Raw genomic sequence first — 6,157 nt, 5'->3', positions numbered from 1 at the left:
GTTATCAGGCAGAACTTTTTAAATAAAAAAATTCCAACAAGCTGTTAGCCACCAATTGCATTCCTTGGGGAGACCCTCCTTTTCCAGCTGGTGCCGTCTATTCTGGGATTGTTTTCACTTTGATCCACCTAAAAATGTTTAATCTTGGAAAGTCAGGTTTGCTATAAGTTCATGATTCATAAAATAAAATATGTCTAGCAAAACACTCATAGTCTTAGTAAAATAATGTTTTCCTTTTCCTTTGCCAAAGAAGAGCTTGGAAAATGAGACTGTCCCACCCCCTTCCTCCCACCTGCAGCCCTGCCTCAGACAGACCCCACAGCCTGGCCAGAGTGAGCAGAAGAGTCTGTGCTGCCCCTTGAGATTTCCACCTGTGCCCTGGATTTCCATAGGTTACCAAAATTGATTTACTGAAGAAATTGTGTTTTGAAAAAGTTCTCCAAAAACCCCAGTGATGGGGACCTTTTGTTAAGAATGTCAGTTTCTTTGTGTTGAGCTATATAAAAAACTAGATTATAATCTCTCTAAAAATACATTTTAGGGCTCATTTATTTTCATGACCAAATTCATTGAGCCAGAATTCCTCTAGTAAATTCACTTTTTATCTTATGTCAGGTCCAGTTGTATAAAATAGTGCCTGCCCCAAGAGTTGTGGGTGCTGGAGGAGGGACTGTGGGCAGGCCCCAGGCACGGCAGCCTGGGAGAGCCGTCGGCAGGACCAGCAACCAGGAAGGAGCCATGGATGCTCAGCACCGCATGTGGTCTCCACATCAAGGCCCTGGTCCAGTTCGCGTGCAGGAATGTCCTTCCCCTGCTCTGCTGCCTGTGCGAGGCTTGTTGGGTGGCGGCCTGCAGGACTTCCTTGCCCGCACCGAGATGTCAGTGCTGGATCTTCCCCACCTCGCAGACCCCACCGACCTTCCTCACGACTCAGTGCCTCCGTGCAATGCGTGGGGCTCGATGTTAAGATATTTTATCTCATGAACCAGTTGTTGATCTTATCAGGTGTCTCCTTTCTAAAAATTTATTTCAACCTCCATAGGCCCCGTGTCCTTCCTTCTAACCAGCATGACATTGAGGAGGCATAAACTGGGACCTTGTTTCCTGTTCCTAAGATGTTTCAGCCTCAACTTAGTCTTAGAAGACCTGTCTGCCTGGGGAGCCCTGTGGCTCTCGACGGCACAGGTGGAGTCCAGTGGCCGGGGTCCCTGCCCTTGAATGTGCCTTCCCAGACCAGCGATGGCATGTGACAAACCAGTCACTGAGGAAGAGCAGCAGGGAGGGGGAAGACATGGCCAGACACCTGAGCGCGACCAAAATAAACTGATGGGCGGCCTCATCCCCCAAACAACCTCCCACCGTTCACGTCTTCCCCGCCTCCAGAATATGCGCCCTCATGCCTGGCCCAGAGCCCATCGTGATTGGACCCCTCTCCACCCTGCCTGTGACTTCCAAGGACCCTGGCCTCAAAGGAGCACTTTCATGCCTTGTGATGAGGTCTGTTACCCTCCTCCAGCCCCTTTCAAGATTCAGTTGACGGTGTTGCTGCCATGAGGCCTGTCTACAGGCTGGCAGACATCTCCCGGGGCGTCCTCATCCCTGGGCTTCCGGAGGCACCAGGTGTGGCCTGCACTTGCTCACGTGTATTGCCGCCTATCCCAGGAGTCAGCCTCTGAAGCTTTTCAGCCATCCTGCAATAACTGAATGGGTTATTACGATGTGATTATTTAGTGTTGAGTAAAGAGCACAGGCACATCAGATGCAAGCCTGCTCAAGACAGCCACTGCACGGGAGGCTGGGGGTACCGGACAGCAGCCGAGGAGGGCAGGACACCACAGCTCCCACCCTGCTCTCAGCTCACAGACATCAAGTCCAAACGGTGAGCTCTGCTTGAGCGACGGGGCTGTAAGAAAGCGCTGCAGAAAAAGAACTGTCTTGCCTCGGGATGAACATGATGCCGGAACTGAAGTGTAGGAATGAAAGAAACTTTTTCAGGGAAAAATACATTTAGTAAATGCAGTTGACTGCATCTCTGACTCAGAATCAAAAAGTCATAAGGCGACAATAGGCTAAAATGAAGTGGCAACAGGAAGAAACTATAACCATCATAATAAAGCCACAGCAGTAGCACTGAGAAATAGATAATAAATCCTCCCAGAATGCCGAAGAGATCAGAGCAAAGGTAACATGGAAAGACAATGGGGACCTGTGCTTGTGGCTAAGATGGAGTAACGGCTGGATTCACCCTCTTATCTGAATAAGCAAAACCTGCCTGTCTGAAAACATTGGACACCGAGCAGTGCAGGACACTGACCCCTGAGAGAGACCTGCCTGGCCTCAGCAGGGAAGGGGGAGCCCAGGCCGAACCCAGCAGGCACTCCAATCTGAGATGGAACCAAGAATCAAAGGAGACCAAAAGAGCCAGAGTTCCCAGGGGAGGCCTGCAGGGAGTCCTCGCCAGCCGCCGGCCAGGTACAGGCCCGCAGGTGCACCGGAGGAAGCTGCCCGAGGGTGGGGAAGGGTGCCACCCAAAGGGTCAGAGAAAGTGACACCTGGAGCTCACACAAGGCTAGGAAGAGTCCACGTTCCCGTGAGCAGGAGTGGGCAGCGTGCAGTCCCCAGCACATCGGGAGGAGCCCTCAGAGGAGTCCTGGCTCGGTCACAGGAAGTACGCTGCAGGCTGCGCGACACGGGTACCATCAGGAATCCCAAAATGAAGCGAGCCTTAGAAGGATTAAGTTATTTCAAAGTAACTGTTCCAGAACAAAGACAAATAGGAATTTTTAAATCCAGAACCTGCCACAATAAGGAGCCAGTCCCGGAAGCCTGGAAACCTGTCTCAGTGCGCGCGAGACGACCATTCCTCATCCAGAGGCACCAGGGAAGCCAGAAGGCGCCTGCAGGAAAGAATTCCACCAACTCACACTCGGCCCGAAAAGCCCCTGGCCACCGCGGGCCTGAGGCTGTCCCCCTCCCAGAGGCACTGTGACCAGAGAGTACTGGAGGGGGCACCCACCGCAACCAGTGTCCAGCCAGACAGGTCTCTCCATCCCTGCAGACCTGAAACTGCCTCCCCCCGTAAGAGACAGTGATGGGCCCAGCCTGGGGAAGTCCCGCCTCAGCACCGGTGGGAGCCCCAGACACATGACGCAGACCGAGGTGACACCGAAAAGGCCCTGCTGAGCCCCTGTGCTCTTTTGTCTGCTGAGGTGTAGAGCAAGCTCACAGTCTCCTAACTTACTGACAAAATGTCCAGGACACGAGTGAAAACACTCATGATACCAAGAACCAGGAAAAGATCAACTTAAATGAGCAAAGACAACACTGACACTGAGGTGAAACAAACAGTGGAATTATCTTTCAGGCATTTAAAAGCAGCTATCATAAAAATGCCTCCAAACCTGACTGTAAATTCTCTTGAGACGAGTGAAAAAAAAATCTCAACAAAGATATAAAATTTATTGAAAAGAACTAAAAGATACAAAACAAAGTTTTTTAAACTTCCTGGATGGCCTCACCAGTAGAGGGGAAATGGCAGACAACATAATCAGTAAACCTGAGGGCAAATCAATATAACTGATCCAATCTGAACAACAGGAAAACAGAGAAAAAGGGGGGGTGGGATGGGCAACGGCTCAGGGACTTACGGGGGCAATGACAAAACAGCCAGCACTCATATCATCTCGATCCCAAAAGGAGGAAAAAGAGTGGGACTGAAAGTGTATTTGAAGAAATAAGACTGAAAACGATCCAAATTTTGGTGCAAGACAAAACCTTGAGAGATTCAAGAAGCTGAATAAATCCCAGACGGGTTAAATGAGCAATGTAAAAATGAAATTAAGAAAATCAATTCCATTTACAATACAATAAACTTAAGAGATAAATTTAACAAAAGAAATTCAAGACTTATATGCTGAAAACTACAAAATACCACTAAAAATGAAAGACCTAAATAAATGGAAGACCTCCTGTTTTCATGGGTTGGAAGATTAAGTATTTTTTAAATGGTAATACTCTCCAAATTGATGTACAGATTCAGTGCAAAACCCATCGAGCTAACCCTAAATTCTTACGGAAATTCAAGGGACCATAGTAGCCAAAACAGTCTTGAAAAGGAACAAGTTTGAAGGACTCACACTTCCTGATTTCAAAGCTTTGCAAAGCTAAAGTATCAAGACAGTGTGACAGTGGCATAAGAAGAGACATAGATCGATGAAATAGAACGGAGAGTCCGGAAACAAACGCGGGCATCTGTGGCTGGCTGGCCTGGGATGAGAGCCGAGGCAACCAAGCGGTGGAAAACAGTCTTCAACAAATGGTGCTGGGACAATTGGATCTCCACCTGCAGAAGAATGGATTTGGACTCCCACCTCACACTGTATATAAAGATTAAGTCAGATGACTTAAATATCTAAATATAAGAGCTAAAAATACAAAACTCTAGAGGAAAACATAGGAATAAATCTTCATGACCTTGGGGTAGGCAAAGTGTTCTTTGATACAACACCAAAACACAGCAGCAACAGGAAAGCAGGTGACTTGGGCTTCCCCAGACCCCACTACTTGGGTTCAGTAATAAGCTAAAGCGGCTCACAGGACTCAGGGAAAGGGTTGTTGTTATATTTTTTTTTACTGGATTGCAGATTTATTGTAAAATGATATACAACTCAAGAACAGTCAGACGGAAGAGGTAAGGGAAGGGGCACAGCTTCCATGCTCTCTCCAGGTATGCCACCCTCCCAGCACCTCCACGCAGCATTTATTACAATGGCACTATAAACCTATGGTGATCTCAAAATTTTGTTAAAACTATATCCAGAACCCAACAAGCTAAAAATAAATGCCTAGCATTCAATACAAAATGACAAGGCATGCAAAGCAGCAAAAAAAATAAGCCCCCAACTGAACAAAAAGGCACGCTACAGTACGGGAGAATATATCTGTGAATGACATGTCTGACAAGGGGCTAATATCCAAAATACATAGAACTCACATGCCTCAACACCCAAAAAGCAAATAACCCGATTAACAAATGGGCAGAGGATATGTAGAAACAGTTCTCCAAAAAAGAAATTCAGATGGCCAACAGGCACATGAGAAGATGCTCCACATCACTAATCATCGGGGAAATGCACATTAAACCCCCAATGAGATATCACCTCACACCAGTAAGGATGGCCGGCATCGAAAAGACTAAGAACAAATTCTGGCAAGGATGTGGAGAAAGGGGAACCCTCCTACACTGGGGGTGCGAATGTAAGCTAGTTCAGCTATTGTGGAAGGCAATATGGAGGTTCCTTAAAAAACTAAAAATAGAAATACCATTTGACCCAGGAATCCCACTCCTTGAAATTTACCCAAAGAATACAAGTTCTCAGATTCAAAAAGACAGATGCACCCCTATGTTTATCGCAGCACTATTTACAATAGCCAAGATATGGAAGCAACCTAGGTGTCCATCAGTAGATGAATGGATAAAGAAGAGATGGTACATATACACAATGGAATACTATTCAGCCATAAGACAGAAACAAATCCTACCATTTGCAACAACATGGATGGAGCTGGAGGATATTATGCTCAGTGAAATGGACCAGGTGGAGAAAGACAAGTGCCAAATGATTTCCCTCATTTGTGGAGTTTTATGAAGCAAAACTGAAGGAACAAAATAGCAGCAGACTCACAGACTCCAAGAAGGGACTAGGGATTACCAAAAGGGAGGGGTGGGGGAGGGTGGGTGGGGAGAAGGGAGAAGGGGATTGAGGGGTATTATGTTTAGTACACATGGTGTGGGGGGGATCACGGGGAAAACAGTGTAGCACAGAGAAGGCAAACAGTGTCTCTGTGGCATCTTCCTACACTGATGGACAGTGACCGCATTGGGGTGTGGGTGGGGACTTGATAATATGCGTAAATGTAGTAACCACATTGTTTTTTCATGTGAAACCTTCATAAGAGTGTATATCAATCATACCTTAATAAAAAATTAGAAAAAAGAAAGACCCATAGTGAGGGGGAGAAATCAATAGAAAACAGACCCATGAATATGATAGAATTAGTAAAGCATCAAGAAGATAAGAGCAAAGATCGCATAAATTAAGTAAAGATATGAACATATAAAAAGGAGAAATTCAACTTTCAGAAGAAAAATACATGC

At 46.6% G+C, this 6,157-nt stretch overlaps 1 long non-coding RNA gene across 1 annotated transcript; it reads right to left on the bottom strand.

Annotated features, from left to right (window-relative positions):
- Nucleotides 1–247: 247 nt before the first annotated feature.
- On the bottom strand, nucleotides 248–5,712 carry LOC140844891 (uncharacterized). The gene is made up of 2 exons (XR_012123411.1): nucleotides 2,328–5,712; nucleotides 248–2,268 (listed from the first exon to the last, which is right to left on the bottom strand). It is a non-coding gene; the product is annotated as an uncharacterized lncRNA (long non-coding RNA).
- Nucleotides 5,713–6,157: the final 445 nt, after the last annotated feature.

The sequence above is a fragment of the Manis javanica genome, chromosome 12 (genome assembly GCF_040802235.1).
Source record: "Manis javanica isolate MJ-LG chromosome 12, MJ_LKY, whole genome shotgun sequence".
NCBI classification, from domain to species: domain Eukaryota; kingdom Metazoa; phylum Chordata; class Mammalia; order Pholidota; family Manidae; genus Manis; species Manis javanica.
The sequence above is the reverse complement of the archived record's forward strand: the minus strand, read 5'-3'. Positions and strand labels throughout refer to the sequence as shown.